Source organism: Oncorhynchus clarkii, chromosome 16, assembly GCF_045791955.1.
Source record: "Oncorhynchus clarkii lewisi isolate Uvic-CL-2024 chromosome 16, UVic_Ocla_1.0, whole genome shotgun sequence".
Lineage (NCBI taxonomy): Eukaryota > Metazoa > Chordata > Actinopteri > Salmoniformes > Salmonidae > Oncorhynchus > Oncorhynchus clarkii.
The window spans coordinates 8,823,944-8,843,896 of record NC_092162.1 but is presented as its reverse complement, the minus strand read 5'-3'; positions in this window follow the sequence as shown (position 1 = coordinate 8,843,896).

Below are 19,953 nucleotides of genomic sequence, written 5' to 3'. Positions count from 1 at the left end.
ATCTACATATTCATGCATAACTAACCAAATGATGAAAGAAAATAATTGTAATTTTGAATTCCGTAAAGTGAGTGTGGAAGAGGTGAACAAATGATTGTTGTCTATCAACAATGACAAGCCACCTGGGTCTGAAAACGTGGATGGAAAATGACAGGATGATAAGCGGACAATATTGCCAGTCCTATTAGCCATCTCTTCAATCTAAGCCTACAGGAAAGTGTGTGACCTCAGGCAGGGAGGGAAACAAAAAGTATTTCCGCTTCCCAAGAATAGCAAAGCATCACGGTATGGCAACAGTACCATCCTCGATCGCATGGCGCTACAGAGGGTTGTGCGGACAGCCCACCACATCACTAGAGCTTCCTGCCAACCAGGATCTCTATTTCAGGAGGTGTGAAAGGAAGGCCCGGAAAATTGTTAATGACTCCAGCCACCCAAGCCATAGGCTGTTCTCTCTGCTTCAGCACAGCAAGAGGTACCTGTGTATCAAGTCTGACACCAAGAGGCTCATGAACAGTTGAACAGCTTCTATCCCCAGGCCATAAGACTGCTATTTTTGTGCATGGTCTAAATGCACACTCACGGGACTCTACACACTCACTCACACTGACACTCCAACACAAACATAACATGCACACACATTTATACTGACTCTACACACACGCACACGTACTCACATACAATCATCATGTACGGTACTACTACTCTGATAATCATATATCCTGATACCTAGACACCATACCCTTATACATACAGGGCATTCTGAAAGAATTCAGACCCCTTGAATTTTTCCACATTTTGTTAAAAATCCCCTCATAAATCTAAACACAATACCCCATAATGACAAAGCAAAAAACAGGTTAACAGAAAGTGTTGCAAATTTATTAAAATGGCAAACTGAAATAGCACATTTACATATGTTTTCAGACCCTTTAGTCAGTACTTTGTTGAAGCACCTTTGGCAGTAATTAAATCAAGTTCTCATTTTATTTGTCACATGCAACAAATACAACAGGTGTAGACCTTGGCGTGAACTGTTTACTTACAAGCCCTTAACAAACAGTGCAGTTCAAGAAATAGAGTTATGAAAATACTTTAATAAATAAACTAAAGTAAAAAAAATCTGATCAAATCAGAAAGTAACTCAAGAAAATTGCATAATATTAATAAAGATATATTCCGTTTTTTTTCGTACCGAGTCAATGTGGGGGGGGTCAATGTAAATAGTCCAGGTGGCCATTTGATTCATTGTTCAGTAGTCTTATGGCTTGGGGGGTAGAAGCTGTTAAGGAGCCTTTTGATCCTAGATTTGGCGCTCCGGTACCGCTTGCCATGCGGTAGCAGATTAAACAGTCTATGACTTGGGTGACTGGGGTCTTTGACAATTTTTAGGGCCTTCCTCGGGCATCGCCTATTATATAGGTCCTGGATGTCAGGATGTACTGGGCAGTACGCATTACCCTCTGTAGCGCCTTACGGCCATACCAGGAGGTGATGCAACCAGTCAGGACGCTCTCGATGGTGCAGCTGTATAATTTTCTGAGAATCTGGGGACCAATGCCAAATCTTTTCAGTCTCCTAAAGGTGGAAACGATGTTGTCGTGCCCTCTTCACAACAGTCTTGTTGTGTTTGGACTATGCTAGTTCGTTGGTGATGTGGACACCAAGGAACTTGAAACTCTCGACCCACTCCACTTCTGCCGCGTCAATGCTAATGGGAGCTTGTTCTGCCCTCCTTTTCCTATAGTCTACGATCAGCTCCTTTGTCTTGCTCACATTCGCATGCTTTGGTGTTGCTTGCCTCGCAGCGCGTATTAAAGGCATTTAGCTCATCCAGTAGGCTTGCGTCACTGGGCAGCTCGCATCTGGGTTTCCCTTTTTAGTCTGTAATAGTTTTCAAGCCCTGCCACATCCGTCGAGCATCAGAGCCGGTGTAGTAGGATTAAATCTTAGTCATGTATTGATGCTTTGCCTGTCTGATGGTTTGTCTGAGGGCATAGCGGGATTTCTTATAAGCGTCCGGATTAGAATCCCGTTCCTTGAAAGCGGGAGCTCTAGCCTTTAGCTCGGTGCTGATGTTGCCTGTAATCTATGGCTTCTGGTTGGGATATGTACGTACGGTCACTGTGGGGATGATGTCATCGATGCACTTATTGATGAAGCCAGTGACTGAGGTGCTATACGCCTCAATGCCATTGGATGAATCCCAGAACATATTCAAGTCTGTGCTAGTAAAACTATCCTGTAGTGTAGTCCTTTTGCTTGTAAGCAGGACTCGGTAGGATAGAATTATGGCCAGAGTTACCAAATGGAGGGCAAGGGAGTGCTTTGTATGTGTCTCTGTGTGTGGAGTAAAGGTGGTGGAGAGTTTTTTTCCCTCTGGTTGCACATGTGACCTGCTGGTAGAAATGATGTAAAACAAATTAAGTTGGTCTGCTTTAAAGTCCCCAGCCACTAGGAGCGCCGCTTCTAGATGAGCATTTTCTCATATAACAGCTCGTTGAGAGCAGTCTTAGTGCCAGCATCAGTTAGTGGTGGTAAATGGAAGGCTACGAATATAATAGATGATAACTCTCTTGGTAGATAGTGTTGTCTACAGTTCATCATGAGGTATTCTACCTCAGGCAAGCAATACTTTGACACATCTTTAATATTAGACATTGCACACCAGCAGTTATTGACAAATATACACCCCCACCCCTTGTCTTACCAGACGTAGCTGCTCTTCCCTGCTGATTCACGTAGAAGCCAGCCAGCTCTATATTATCCATGTTGTTGTTTAGCTGTGTCTCTGTGAAACTTAAGCTATTGCAGTTTTTAATGTCCCAGTGGTAGGATAGTCTTAATCATAGATTGTCCAGTTTGTTTTCCAATGAGTGCATGTTGGCCAATAATACGGAGGGTATTATCTGTCTTTTCTTCATGCTGATGACGGGGATTTGGGCCTTGTCTTGACAAAGCAGTATATCTTTGGCGTGAGACTCATGAAAAAAACATTTGTCCAGTTCGGGGTGAGTAATTGCTGTTCTGATGTCCAGAAGCTATTTTCAGTCATAAGAGATGGTAGCAGCAACATCATTTGCAAAATGAGTTACAAACAATTCAAAAAACAAACAAACAAAATAGCACAGTTGGATAGGAGCCCGTAAAACAGCAGCCATCCCCTCTGGTCTCGTTGTCCTGTTGGAAGATTACAGCTTTGAGTCTTCATGTATTTGGGGAATTTCTCCCATTCTTCTCTGCAGATCCGCTCAAGCTCTGTCAAGTTGGATGGGGTGCATCACTGCCCAGCTATTTTCAGGTCTCTCCAGAGATGTTCGATCGGGTTCAAGTCCAGGCTCTGGCTGGGCCACTCAAGCATATTCAGAGACTTGTTCCGAAGCCGATTCCTGCCTTGTCTTGGCTGTGGGCTTAGTGTCACTGTCCTGTTGAAAGGTGAACCTTCGCCCCCAGTCTGAGGTCCTGACCACTCTGGAGCAAGTTTTCATCAAGGATCTCTCTGTACTTTGCTCTGTTCATTAATCTCCCAGTCCCTGTAATTGAAAAACATCCCCACAGCATGATCCTGCCACCACCATGCTTCACCGGAGTGATGGTACCAGGTTTCCTCCAGACTTGACACTTGGCATTCAGGCCACTCTTGGTTTGATCAGACCAGAACATTTTGTTTCCCATGGTCTGAGTCTTCAGGTGTCTTTTGGAAAACTTTGAGTGGGCTGTCGTGCCTTTTACTGAAGAGTGGCTTCCGTCTGGCCACTCTACCATTAAGGCCTGATTGGTAGAGTGCTGCAGAGTTGGTTGTCCTTCTGGAATGTTCTCCCACCTCCACAATGGAACTTTGGAGCTCTGTCAGAGTCATCATTGGGTTCTTGGTCCAAGGCCCTTCTCCCACGATTGCTCATTTTGGCCGGGGAGCCAGCTCTAGGAAGAGTGTTTGTAGTTCCAAACGTTTTCAATTTAAGAATGATGGAGGCCACTGTGTTATTAGGGACCTTTTAATGCAGCAGACATGTTTTGGTACCCTTCCCCAGTTCTGTGCCTCGACACAATCTTGTCTCGGAGCTCTATGGATAATTCCTTCAACCTCGTGGCTTGGTTTTTACTCTGACATGCACTGTCAACTGTGGGACCTTATATTGACAGGTGTGTGCCTTTCCAAATCATGTCCAAAGAATTAAATTTACCACAGATGGACTCTGATCAAGTTTTAGAAACAACTCAAGGATGATCAATGGCAACAGGATGCACCTTAGCTCAATTTCGAGTCTCATAGCAAAGGGTCTGAATAATTATGCAAATAAGCTATTTCATTTGCAAAAAAATCTTTAAAAAAAATTCACTTTGTTATTATGTGGTATTATTGTGTGTAGATTGGTGAGGGTGAATTTTTTTTAAAAATCAATTTTAGAATGAGGCTATAACTTTACAAAATGTGAAAAAGTCAAGGGGTCTGAATACTTGCCGAATGCACTGTATCTACCTCTATCATTCCAGTATCCCTGCACATTGTAAATATGGTTTTGGAACAGACCTTGTATATAGCTTCTTACTTTCTTGTGTTCTTCTTCCTTATTTATTGTGTGTTTTTGTTCTACCTTATGTAATTTTAGGGCTACATTGATTTTGATTACTGCATTGTTTGGTTTGGAGCTTGCGTGAAAGCATTTCACTGTACTTGTGCGCGTGACATTTAAAGCTTGAAACTTCACAAACTGTGACTTTTCTAAACTTCTCAGTGAACATCACATCCCCCTCTGCTTTGTCTTTCTTCAGCCTGCATGTGAACATACTGCTGTTGGTATCCTACTGTTAGTAACACAAAAACCCCAGATAAACAGACTACTGAGAACTGGTGAAACGTTCATGATGTGGAATAAATGACAACAAATTGCAAAGAACAGTGTGATATGAAAAAAAGGTCCTTGTCTGCACTTTGAAGTGTTTACAGCTACTTTGAACAACGTGCCTCTGTTTCTGTTGTGATCGCTATTGCGTCATATACAGCAACGATGGCCCTTTACATGATAACCCCATACGGTTCTATTGTAACACATGAATTAGTGCAGTTAGCTTCAGGGTTGAACTTGTCAATAGAAAGCTAGTAGAGCAACTAATCAGAACACCACATGTTTAGTTTGGTGAATGAAGGAAGTCTAGGGTTTATCTTCAAAACACTTGATTTGCTAGATACATCACAAAAGCCAATTAAAAACTCAAAATACTTCCTCTACGTTGATATTGACAATTTGTACAGATTTTTTTATTTTTGTATTATTATTTTATTGTGTGTATTCTATTTTATCCTTCCAGCATCTCAGAAAGTTTTTGAAAGTTTTTTGCTGCCTGAAATTGCTTTGGTAAATAGGCTAGCAGTCTTCAAAGACATCATCTTTTACTGCATTAGTGAGGCTAGACTGACTCTAGTTATTCGGAGGGTACATGTCATTAGAAGAGACAGTTGATTGGACCGTGGTATTGTGAGGATGGATCCCAGAGTGGTAGTTGCGAAAGTCAACAGACTTTGATCTTTCAAACTCCTCTCATGTGTCTTTTATTCCAAGTCCAATATTGAGTCACATAAAGGCCTAGAGTAGCCTTCAGTGCCTCGTCTAATTGCCTGTACCAATTTCAGTTAGGTTGCTCAAGTCGTATTAATACCCACAATTCAAATCAAAATCAAATCAAATCAAATGTATTTATGTAGCCCTTCGTACATCAGCTGATATCTCAAAGTGCTGTACAGAAACCCAGCCTAAAACCCCAAACAGCAAGCAATGCAGGTGTAGAAGCACGGTGGCTAGGAAAAACTCCCTAGAAAGGCCAAAACCTAGGAAGAAACCTAGAGAGAAACCAGGCTATGTGGGGTGGCCAGTCCTCTTCTGGCTGTGCCAGGTGGAGATTATAACAGAACATGGCCAAGATGTTCAAATGTTCATAAATGACCAGCATGGTCCAATAATAATAAGGCAGAACAGTTGAAACTGGAGCAGCAGCACGGCCAGGTGGACTGGGGACAGCAAGGAGTCATCATGTCAGGTAGTCCTGAGGCATTGTCCTAGGGCTCAGGTCCTCCGAGAGAGAGAAAGAAAGAGAGAAAGAGAGAATTAGAGAGAGCACACTTAAATTCACACAGGACACCGAATAGGACAGGAGAAGTACTCCAGATATAACAAACTGACCCTAGCCCCCCGACACATAAACTACTGCAGCATAAATACTGGAGGCTGAGACAGGAGGGGTCAGGAGACACTGTGGCCCCATCCGAGGACACCCCCGGACAGGGCCAAACAGGAAGGATATAACCCCACCCACTTTGCCAAAGCACAGCCCCCACACCACTAGAGGGATATCTTCAACCACCAACATACCATCCTGAGACAAGGCTGAGTATAGCCCACAAAGATCTCCGCCACGGCACAACCCAAAGGGGGGGGGGGCGCCGCCGCCAACCCAGACAGGATGACCACATCAGTGACTCAACCCACTCAGGTGTCCTTGAAATTCCAGTGTTATTGTAGGATTTCTGTATAGGAGGGGAATTACATTATACGACCAGTTAGCTGGTTACTCATGGTATTAGCTGGTTACTCATGGTATTAGCTGGTTACTCATGGTATTAGCTGGTTACTCATGGTATTAGCTGGGTACTCATGGTATTAGCTGGTTACTCATGGTATTAGCTGGTTACTCATGGTATTAGCTGGGTACTCATGGTATTAGCTGGGTACTCATGGTATTAGCTGGGTACTCATGGTAATGTGACATTTATCACCAGAGCAGACTCTTCATTAGGGGGCACTGCGCAGTGGCAGTTTTGTTGTTTAAACTCGTCCGTTTTTGTTGCTTTGTTCAACAGTGTTTTATGTTGCATCGGATTAACAATTAGGCTACAGCAGAGTGACATGGAGTGCTGGTACCTGAAACAGCACTCAAAACTTTTGAGAAAGTTGGCGCAACCACACATCCGTTATAGCAGAAACTATCTTTTACAATGTAACAATTCGCATTGGGGAGAATGGATCAAAGGGGACATAACTGCAGAGATGGTGAGACAAAACAGTCCGGGAGAAGGATTACTAAGAGGAAAGCAGGAAAGGAGGTGTGTCCAGAGGTTGAGGAGGAACAAAACAAAGATTCCGCTTCCAACTGTCCTGCTCTCCAATGTCCAAACACTGAAGGGGAAAATGGACGAATTGCGGGCAAACTCACGGTATCTATATGAATACAGGAAGGTATTTTTTAAAACAAGGGCTGTCGGAGGTGGGGCCCGACTCTGAAGTCACCCCAGACAGATTCACTAGTACTCGGATGGACAGAGACAAGTGAGGCTGCTGGTAAGGAGCACTGAGGGGGAGTCTGTGTTCTGATAAATGATAGATGGTGTAAACCTACGATTGTCAGGTAAAAAATAAATAAATCTGCACTCCTGATATAGAGCTACTGTCAGTGTCACTGCACCCGTTCTTCCTGCCCCGTGAATTCACCATGCTTTTTATATCTGTTGTTAATATCCATCCAAGAGCAAAGAGTGTCAAGGTGAACAAAGAGATAAAAAAGGCGAGATACAAGGATAAGGTTCAACAGACACTATCATAGGGAGATTCTCCAGGACAAGGATAAGGTGCAACAGACACTATCGTAGGGAGATTCTCCAGGACAAGGATAAGGTGCAACAGACACTATCATAGGGAGATTCTCCAGGACAAGGATAAGGTGCAACAGACACTATCGTAGGGAGATTTTCCAGGACAAGGATAAGGTGCTACAGACACTATCGTAGGGAGATTCTCCAGGACAAGGATAAGGTGCAACAGACACTATCGTAGGGAGATTCTCCAGGACAAGGATAAGGTGCAACAGACACTATCGTAGGGAGATTCTCCAGGACAAGGATAAGGTGCAACAGACACTATCATAGGGAGATTCTCCAGGACAAGGATAAGGTGCAACAGACACTATCATAGGGAGATTCTCCAGGACAAGGATAAGGTGCAACAGACACTATCATAGGGAGATTCTCCAGGACAAGGATAAGGTGCAACAGACACTATCATAGGGAGATTCTCCAGGACAAGGATAAGGTGCAACAGACACTATAATAGGGAGATTCTCCAGGACAAGGATAAGGTGCAACAGACACTATCGTAGGGAGATTCTCCAGGACAAGGATAAGGTGCAACAGACACTATCATAGGGAGATTCTCCAGGACAAGGATAAGGTGCAACAGACACTATCATAGGGAGATTCTCCAGGACAAGGATAAGGTGCAACAGACACTATCATAGGGAGATTCTCCAGGACAAGGATAAGGTGCAACAGACACTAGCATAGGGAGATTCTCCAGGACAAGGATAAGGTGCAACAGACACTATCATAGGGAGATTCTCCAGGGCAAGGATAAGGTGCAACAGACACTATTATTCACCTGCTTTGAAGGAAGGGGCGCCCCGGCTCCCCCAGCCTATCTAGAGGAGGATGTCATAGCAACCGAGAGTGCGCTTGTAATCAATGAGGACGTTGTACAAAGAGTGTTGGAAAGCACTGGAGCACGGAAGAGACCGGGGCCGGATAACATAAGTGGTTGTGAGCTGAAACACTGTTGCACTCAGCTAAGCAGTGTGTTCTGCCTTCTCAACCAGCAGTCCCTGGATACACTGGAAATGCAATCCCTGTGAAAAAAAATCTATTGTCATACCTGTCCCAAAAACCTCTCATCCATCTGCATCAAATGATTATAGACCTGTCGCTCTGACCTCTCTCTTGATTAAATCTCTTGACAAGATCATCAAGGCAGAGATAATCAACACCACCAAACACCTGCTTGACCCCCTCCAATTTGCATACCGGTCAGGGAGAGGGACAGATGATGCCATCCTCTCGCTCTTACATCTGGTGTACATGCATTTGGAGGGCACTAAAACCCATGTGCGTATCATGTTCCCAGATTTATCCTCTGTATTTAACACAATCAATACGTCTGTCCTTGCGAACAGACTTCGGAATTGATGCTACTGTATGCTTATCACATGGATCACCAACTTCCTAACTAATAGGTATTAGCAGGTAGATGTTGGCAATACACTCGGAAGAGTGCACTACTTCAGTTGGAACCCCACAGGGGTTCTTTCACCAGTACTATACCTACTGTATCCAGACAGCTGCCGGAGCCGGTTCCCACTTGATCAAATATGCTGACGAAACTGCTTTGGTCAGTCTCCTCGAAGAGGAGCATATCGATTGCGCAACCAGGGGTGGAAAGACCTTGGATCATTGTTACTCTAACTTTTGCGACGCATATAAGGCCCTGCCCCGCCCCCCTTTCGGAAAAGCTGACCACGACTCCATTTTGTTGATCCCTGCCTACAGACAGAAACTAAAACAAGAGGCTCCCACGCTGAGGTCTGTCCAACGCTGGTCCGACCAAGCTGACTCCACACTCCAAGACTGCTTCCATCACGTGGACTGGGACATGTTTCGTATTGCGTCAGACAACAACATTGACGAATACGCTGATTCGGTGTGCGAGTTCATTAGAACGTGCGTTGAAGATGTCGTTCCCATAGCAACGATTAAAACATTCCCTAACCAGAAACCGTGGATTGATGGCAGCATTCGTGTGAAACTGAAAGCGCGAACCACTGCTTTTAATCAGGGCAAGGTGTCTGGTAACATGACCGAATACAAACAGTGCAGCTATTCCCTCCGCAAGGCTATCAAACAAGCTAAGCGTCAGTACAGAGACAAAGTAGAATCTCAATTCAACGGCTCAGACACAAGAGGCATGTGGCAGGGTCTACAGTCAATCACGGACTACAGGAAGAAATCCAGCCCAGTCACGGACCAGGATGTCCTGCTCCCAGGCAGACTAAATAACTTTTTTGCCCGCTTTGAGGACAATACAGTGCCACTGACACGGCCTGCAACGAAAACTTGTGGTCTCTCCTTCACTGCAGCCGAGGTGAGTAAGACATTTAAACGTGTTAACCCTCGCAAGGCTGCAGGCCCAGACGGCATCCCCAGCCGCGCCCTCAGAGCATGCGCAGACCAGCTGGCCGGTGTGTTTACGGACATATTCAATCAATCCCTATACCAGTCTGCTGTTCCCACATGCTTCAAGAGGGCCACCATTGTTCCTGTTCCCAAGAAAGCTAAGGTAACTGAGCTAAACGACTACCGCCCGTAGCACTCACTTCCGTCATCATGAAGTGCTTTGAGAGACTAGTCAAGGACCATATCACCTCCACCCTACCTGACACCCTAGACCCACTCCAATTTGCTTACCGCCCAAATAGGTCCACAGACGATGCAATCTCAACCACACTGCACACTGCCCTAACCCATCTGGACAAGAGGAATACCTATGTGAGAATGCTGTTCATTGACTACAGCTCGGCATTCAACACCATAGTACCCTCCAAGCTCGTCATCAAGCTCGAGACCCTGGGTCTCGACCCCGCCCTGTGCAACTGGGTACTGGACTTCCTGACGGGCCGCCCCCAGGTGGTGAGGGTAGGCAACAACATCTCCTCCCCGCTGATCCTCAACACTGGGGCCCCACAAGGGTGCGTTCTGAGCCCTCTCCTGTACTCCCTGTTCACCCACGACTGCGTGGCCACGCACGCCTCCAACTCAATCATCAAGTTTGCGGACGACACAACAGTGGTAGGCTTGATTACCAACAACGACGAGACGGCCTACAGGGAGGAGGTGAGGGCCCTCGGAGTGTGGTGTCAGGAAAATAACCTCACACTCAACGTCAACAAAACTAAGGAGATGATTGTGGACTTCAGGAAACAGCAGAGGGAACACCCCCCTATCCACATCGATGGAACAGTAGTGGAGAGGGTAGCAAGTTTTAAGTTCCTCGGCATACACATCACAGACAAACTGAATTGGTCCACTCACACAGACAGCATTGTGAAGAAGGCGCAGCAGCGCCTCTTCAACCTCAGGAGGCTGAAGAAATTCGGCTTGTCACCAAAAGCACTCACAAACTTCTACAGATGCACAATCGAGAGCATCCTGGCGGGCTGTATCACCGCCTGGTACGGCAACTGCTCCGCCCTCAACCGTAAGGCTCTCCAGAGGGTAGTGAGGTCTGCACAACGCATCACCGGGGGCAAACTACCTGCCCTCCAGGACACCTACACCACCCGATGTCACAGGAAGGCCATAAAGATCATCAAGGACATCAACCACCCGAGCCACTGCCTGTTCACCCCGCTATCATCCAGAAGGCGAGGTCAGTACAGGTGCATCAAAGCTGGGACCGAGAGACTGAAAAACAGCTTCTATCTCAAGGCTATCAGACTGTTAAACAGCCACCACTAACATTGAGTGGCTGCTGCCAACACACTGACACTGACTCAACTCCAGCCACTTTAATAATGGGAATTGATGGGAAATGATATAAATATATCACTAGCCACTTTAAACAATGCTACCTTATATAATGTTACTTACCCTACATTATTCATCTCATAGGCATACGTATATACTGTACTCTATATCATCGACTGTATCCTTATGTAATACATGTATCACTAGCCACTTTAACTATGCCACTTTGTTTACATACTCATCTCATATGTATATACTGTACTCGATACAATCTACTGTATCTGCCTATGCTGCTCTGTACCATCACTCATTCATATATCCTTATGTACATATTCTTTATCCCCTCACACTGTGTACAAGACAGTAGTTTTGAAATTGTTAGTTAGATTACTTGTTGGTTATTACTGCATTGTCGGAACTAGAAGCACAAGCATTTCGCTACACTCGCATTAACATCTGCTAACCATGTGTATGTGACAAATAAAATTTGATTTGATTTGAAAAAAAGACCGAGCACGGACCGGCTCTGAATGATTTTACTGTTTGCTGTGAGTCCTCCCATCTAAAATTAAATGTACCAAAAACAAAGGACAAGTTTATTGACTTTCGAAGGAACACTACCATGTACACACCATCACTGATAAAAGGTGAGCCCATTGAAATAGTGGAGGAGTACAAACACCTAGTCATTGACAACAAGCTGTCCTGGGATCAGTGTACTGAGAAGAAAGGCCAACAGCGGCTGTATTTCCTACGGAAACTTCACTTTTTTAATGTCAATCTAACCATCATTGTTCTCTATTACAAATCATTCATTGAGAGCCTTCTGTCTGTCCAACTGCTTGACCTGCTGGTTTGAGAATATCAAGGTTGTACAGGAAAACAGTTTTGGCAAGATAGTCAGGAGTTTCGGAAAAATAATGGGGCAGCAACAGCAAGAGGTGTCATCTCTCTACCTGGGCAGAGCCCTCCATAAGCCGAATATAATAGCAGTTCACCCTTACCATCCACTCCATCCCCAAACCCAGCTCCTTACCTCTGTCTGCAAATACAGAGTACCTAAGATAAGAAAAGAAAATAGGGCCAAGTACTCCATTATTCTGAATACAATTCTGGAACTTAGCAAAATCTTGGACGAGTTGCGATTCAGCTCTTGCACTTTACATTGACATTGAAACCCAGCCTACTGAACTTTAGTCTGACATTGAAACCCAGCCTACTGCACTTTACGAACATATTGAAACCCAGCCTACTGCACTTTAGTCTGACATTGAAACCCAGCCTACTGCACTTTAGTCTGACATTGAAACCCAGCCTACTGAACTTTAGTCTGACATTGAAACCCAGCCTACTGCACTTTACACTGACATTGAAACCCAGCCTACTGCACTTTACACTGACATTGAAACCCAGCCTACTGCACTTTACACTGACATTGAAACCCAGCCTACTGCACTTTACACTGACATTGAAACCCAGCCTACTGAACTTTAGTCTGACATTGAAACCCAGCGTACTGCACTTTACGAACATATTGAAACCCAGCCTACTGCACTTTAGTCTGACATTGAAACCCAGTCTACTGCACTTTACGAACATATTGAAACCCAGCCTACTGCACTTTACTCTGACATTGAAACCCAGTCTACTGCACTTTACTCTGACATTGAAACCCAGCCTACTGAACTTTAGTCTGACATTGAAACCCAGTCTACTGCACTTTACTCTGACATTGAAACCCAGCCTACTGAACTTTAGTCTGACATTGAAACCCAGTCTACTGCACTTTACGAACATATTGAAACCCAGCCTACTGCACTTTACTCTGACATTGAAACCCAGCCTACTGCACTTTACGAACATATTGAAACCCAGCCTACTGCACTTTACTCTGGCATTGAAACCCAGCCTACTGCACTTTACGAACATATTGAAACCCAGCCTACTGCACTTTACTCTGACATTGTAACCCAGCCTACTGCACTTTACTCTGACATTGAAACCCAGCCTACTGAACTTTACTAACATATTGAAACCCAGCCTACTGCACTTTACTCTGACATTGTAACCCAGCCTACTGCACTTTACTCTGACATTGAAACCCAGCCTACTGAACTTTACTAACATATTGAAACCCAGCCTACTGCACTTTACTCTGACATTGTAACCCAGCCTACTGCACTTTACTCTGACATTGAAACCCAGCCTACTGAACTTTACTAACATATTGAAACCCAGCCTACTGCACTTTTCTCTGACATTGAAACCCAGCCTACTGCACTTTACTCTGACATTGAAACCCAGCCTACTGCACTTTTCTCTGACATGTAAACCCAGCCTACTGCACTTTACTCTGACATTGAAACCCAGCCTACTGCACTTTTCTCTGACATTGTAACCCAGCCTACTGCACTTTTCTCTGACATTGAAACCCAGCCTACTGCACTTTACTAACACATTGAAACCCAGCCTACTGCACTTTACTAGCATATTAAAACCCAGCGTACTGCACACTACTCTGACATTGAAACCCAGCCTCCTGCTTGTAAGTATTCTTTGCTGTTGTTTTCTATTAGATTTTTTAAATATGTGACATGTTTTATGACTGCAAAAATTAATTGCCTCTCTGAGGACAGAAGTTTTCTGATAGGCCTTAATTAGGAATGTATCTTCACACACGCACATTTTGGCAAACACACACACACACACACACACACACACACACCATAGGAGGCTGGTGGAGAAGCTACCGGAGGACGGGCTCATTATAGTGGCTGCAATGGAATCAATGGAATTATACACCCAAAAATTGCTGGGTTAAAAAAACAAACAGCGCTGGGTAATAGTGGACAGAAAGCACATTGGGATAAATTGACCCAGCCAGTTGGGTCACGCCCCCTTTTGGGGGCATGTCTATAAGTTTGTTATTTTTGCCACCCGTGAGAGTAAATGTCCTTCCTTTTCATCATGTTAAGTATGTGCACAGTTCATTTCTGTATTTTCTTTAATATTTTTGCACATTACTTATTTTAGTATAAAATTGAAGCTCACAATCTGCTCCACTACAGCCCTGTTGATGAGATTGGGGGTGTGCTCGGCCTTCCTTTTCCTGTAGTCCACAATCATCTCCTTTGTCTTGATCACGTTGATGGAGAGGTTGTTGTCCTTGCACCACACGGTCAGGTCTCTGACCTCCCTATAAGCTACAGTGGGGCAAAAAAGTATTTAGTCAGCCACCAATTGTGCAAGTTCTCCCAAGTTTTCCACCATAATTTGCAAATAAATTCACAAAAAATCCTACAATTTGATTTTCTGGTTTTTTTTCTTCTCATTTTGTCTGTCATAGTTGAAGTGTGCCTATGATGAAAAGTACTGGCCTCTCTCATCTTTTTAAGTGGGAGAACTTGCACAATTGGTGGCTGACTAAATACTTTTTTGCCCCACTGTATTTTGTGTCAGTGAAAAACTGAAGGGTGTTGGAGTTGTGCCTAGTGTGACGACCCTCCCACTCTGTCTGCCGTATTCTGTCTTTGTTCTTGTTTCCTTATTAGGATGCCGGTGGGTGGAGTTGGGAGGGTCGTCAGCTTCATGGGAAACACCTGGGCCAGACCTCTTCCACATTCACGGAAGAGACTCTCTCCATGCAGACACCTTTGTAGATTGTGTTGTGGTTCTTGGTGGCCGTTTGTTTGTTTGCTTTGGCACCTTTCAACACCCTGCATTTTCACATTCATGCATGCAAAACACTCACTTACACTACTGATTACTGATTACACACACCATTGTATATTTTCCTTAGTTGCTTTAGTTAATAAATATATATTTTGTTACTCCTTATCTCCACGTTGTCTCCCTTTGTTACGGGCTTGAGCCGGTTCGTGACAAGTGGGGGCTCGTCTGGGATCTTTGAACTATTGGTTTGGGAGACCGTGGAGGTACGTGTGTGGTTTGAATATTGTGTTTGAGTGTGATAGGCCCAGTATTGGTTGCCTTTGTTTGGTTTGTGTGCTGCGCTGGAGAGAGTATAATGGTTAGTTTGAATGTAGAACGTAGAACGTTTGTTCTACTTTCTGTTGAGAAGTCAGTCTGAGGAGGTGAGTAAATCGGCTGTGTACCTCTGTAGGAGATTTGTGTAGGGTAGTGGAACTTGCTACCTGGAGCTATAGCCTTTTCCCCCTGATAGGCTTAGCGACGTGTTTCAATTTTGGACATGTTGGGCATGGTTAAATGTTTGTTATTTTTGTGTGGTGTCTGTGGACTGAGCAGTTGTCTCGGGGGCACATCCGTGGCTTGGTGGAATTTGCCAGCATGCTGGGGAGTTCTATTTCCTTGCCAGTGGGCTACAGTGCGTAAATACCCACCGCAAATCTGCACGAAGACTAGGGTTGAGTTATTGTAGGTTTTGGGGAAGCTCCGTATCTCATCTCTCTTTTGTGGTGCTCAGGGTGATTGTCATTTCTCTGGTTGTGGTCTGATGTGCTCAGCAGAGGGGTTGAGCAAGATTATTTACTTATGACTATGGTGTCTCATGTAGACAAGTTCATTCGCTTTCCATCAGAGGAGCTGTTAGAATTGGTTACTAAAGAACAGCTGTTGAAGATCGCTGAACACTACAAGGTTAAATGATTGAAATTAGTGAAATTCTGTTTCGTTGGAAGTGACTATGAATCGTTGGGAGTTGTAAAAATTAAGAAGGACCCTGATGTTCTTTTCGTTGGAGTTTGTAGCTGTTGTGGTCTCTTGTGCCATGTTCCTGAATGTTTACGTGACTGACCATTGGTTGGGGTTGTCATGTTCTATCTTTCCTGTCTGTTCCTTCCTGGTCTTGTGTTCTTCTTTCCTCTTAAATATTGCTTCCTATGCGCAAAGGTTGCTGAGGTCTGGGGAGGAGGAGGTTGGTTGGTGCAGGTGGAGGTGTGAACACATAACCCCTCGTCAATTTGGGATGCAGGAGGCTGTGTCAATTCGGGACGCAGGAGGCTGTGTCAATTTGGGACGCAGGAGGCTGTGTCAATTTGGGACGCAGGAGGCTGTGTCAATTTGGGACGCAGGAGGCTTTGTCAATTTGGGACGCAGGAGGCTGGTATGTTGTTCCGGGGTCCTTGTTGGTCCCCGGTTTTATGGGGGAGGAATGTGACGACCCTCCCACTCTGTCTGCCGTATTCTGTCTTTGTTCTTGTTTCCTTATTAGGATGCCGGTGGGCGGAGTTGGGAGGGTCGTCAGCTTCATGGGAAACACCTGGGCCAGGTCTCCCAGGATAAATAGACCTCTTCCACATTCATGGACCTTCATAAAACACCTTTGTAGATTGTGTTGTGGTTCTTGGTGGCCTTTTGTTTGTTTGCTTTGGCACCTTTCAACACCCTGCATTATCACATTCATGCATGTAAGACACTCACTTACATTACTGATTACACACACCATTGTATATTTTCCTTAGTTGCTTTAGTTAATAAATATATATTTTGTTACTCCTTATCTCCATGTTGTCTCCCTTTGTTACGGGCTTGAGCCGGTTCGTGACACTAGCCATGCAGTCATGAGTGAACAGGGAGTATAGGAGGGGACAGAGCACGCACCCCTGATGGGCCCCAGTGATGAGGATCAGCGTGGCGTGTGTTACCTACCCTTACCACCTGGGGGTGTTCCGTCATGAAGTCCAGGATCCAGTTGCAGGGGGAGGTGTTAAGTCCCAGGGTCCTTAGCTTAGTGATGAGCTTTGAGGGCACTATGGTGTTGAATGCTTAGCTGTAATCAACGAATAGCATTCTCACGTAGGTGTTCCTTTTATCCAGGTGTGAAAGGGTAGTGTGGAGTGCTATAGAGATTGCATCATCTGTGGATCTGTTAAGGCGGTATGCAAATTGGAGTGGGTCTAGGGTTTCTGGGTAATGGTGCTGATGTGAGCCATGACCAGCCTTTCAAAGCACTTCATGGCTACAGACGTGCGTGCTATGGGTCAGTAGTCATTTAGGCAGGTTACCTTAGTGTTCTTGGGCAAAGGGACTATGGTGGTCTGCTTGAAACATCTAGGTATTACAGACTCGGACAGGGAGAGGTTGAAAATATCATTGAAGACACTTGCCAGTTGCATGCTCGGAGTACACATCCTGGTAATCCGTCTGGCCCTGCGGCCTTGTGAATGTTGACCTGTTTAATGGTCTTACTCACATCAACTGAAGAGAGCGTGATCAAACAGTCATCTGAAATAGCTGATGCTCTCATGCATGTTTCGGTGTTACTTGCCCCGAAGAAAGCATAGAAGTTATTTAGCTCGTCTGGTAGGCTCGTGTCACTGGGCAGCTCTCGGCTTGTGCTTCCCTTTTGTAGTCTGTAATACTTTGCAAACCCTGCCACATCCAACGACCGTCTTATTCTGTATTGATGCTTTGCCTGTTTGGTTCGTCGGAGGGCATAGTGGGATTTCTCATAAACTTCCGGGTTAGAGTCCCGCTCCTTAACCTCCTTAACCTCTTGGAACTCCCCATACCGGATCCGGTATCAGGAATACAGACTCAAGCTCATTACCATAACGCAACGTTAACTATTCATGAAAATCGCAAATGAAATGAAATAAATATGCCATCTCGCAAGCTTAGCCTTTTGTAAACAAAACTGTCATCTCAGATTTTCAAAATATGCTTCTCAACCATAGGAAAACAATAATTTGTGTAACAGTAGCTAGCAAACAAAGGATTTAGCGTTAGCATTAGCGTTAGCATCCAGCACGCAACATTTCAACAAAAACATAAAAGCCTTCAAATAAAATCATTTACCTTTGAAGAACTTCTGATGTTTTCAATGAGGATACTCTCAGTTGGATAGCAGATGCTCAGTTTTTCCAAAAAGATTCTTTGTGTATTAGAAATAGCTCCGTTTTATACATCACATTTGGCTACCAAAAAAAAACCGAAAATTCAGTCCTCAAAACGCGAACTTTTTTCCAAATTAACTCCATAATATCGACTGAAAACATGGCAAACGCTGTTTAGAATCAATCATCAAGGTGTTTTTCACATATCTCTTCATTGATACATCGTTCTTGGACACATGCTTTCTCCCCTGAATCAAATGGTAAAGTGGAAGCAGCTGGCAATTGCGCACCGAATTCGACGCAGGACACCAGGCGGACACTTGGAAAATGTAGTCTCTTATGGTCAATCTTCCAATGATATGCCTACAAATACGTCACAATGCTGCTAAGACCTTGGGCGAACGACAGAAAGTGTAGGCTCATTCCTTGCGCAATCACAGCCATATAAGGAGACAATGGAAAACAGAGCTTCAGAAATTCTGCTAATTCCTGGGTGATGCATCATCTTGGTTTCGCCTGTAGAATGAGTTCTGGGGTACTTACAGACAAAATCTTTGCAGATTCTGAAACTTCAGAGTGTTTTCTTTCCAAAACGGTCAAGAATATGCATAGTCGAGCATCTTTTCGTGACAAAATATCGCGCTTAAAACGGGAACGTTTTTTATCCAAAAATGAAATAGCGCCCCCAGAGATCCAACAGGTTAACCTAGCGTCCCACCTCATCAACAGCCAGTGAAAAATTCCTCAAACATACAAGTATTTAACACCATTTTAAAGATACACTTGTTGTAAATCCAGCCACAGTGTCCGATTCCAAAAAGGCTTTGCAACGAAAGCACACCAAACGATTGTTAGGTCAGAGCCAAGTCACAGAACAACACAGGTTTTTTTCCAGCCAAAGAGAGGAGTCACAAAAAGCAGAAATAGAGCTAAAATTAATCACTAACCTTTGATGCTCTTTATCAGATGACACTCATAGGACAAGATAACTATCATGTGAACGCGCGTGGCCAGCTCGTGGCACTCTGCCAGACCTCTGACTCATTCCCCTCTCATTTGCCCCCACTTCACAGTAGAAGTATCAAACAAGGTTCTAAAGACTGTTGACATCTAGTGGAAGCCTTAGGAAGTGCCGTATGACCCCATAGACACTGTGTATTTGATAGGCCAAGAGTTAAAAACTACAAACCTCAGATTTCCCAATTCCTGGTAGGATTTTTCTCAGGTTTTCACCTGCCATATGAGTTCTGTTATACTCACAGACATCATTCAAACAGTTTTAGAAACTTCAGAGTTTTTTCTTTCCACATCCACTAATTACATGCATATTCTAGCTTTTATGGCTGAGTAGCAGGCAGTTTCATTTGGGCAAGCTTTTCATCCAAAATTCCCAATGCTGCCCCCTACCCTAGAGAAGTTAAAAGCGGCAGCTCTACCCTTTAGCTCAGTGCGGATGTTGCCTCTAATTCATGGCTTCTGGTTGGGGTATGTATGCACATTCACTGTGGGGACGATGTCATCGATGCACTTCTTGACGAATCCATTGACTGATGTGTTGTACTCCTCAATGCTATTGGAAGAATTCCGTAACATATTCCAGTCTGTGCTAGCAAAACAGTTCTGTAGTTTAGCATCTGCTTCATCTGACCACTTTTTTATTGACCGAGTCACTGGTGCTTGCTGCTTTAATTTTTGAGGAGTATAGAATTATGATCAGATTTACCAAATGGAGGGAGAGGGAGAGATTTGCATCTCTGCACGTGGAGTAAAGGTGTTTTAGAGTTATTTTCCCAACTG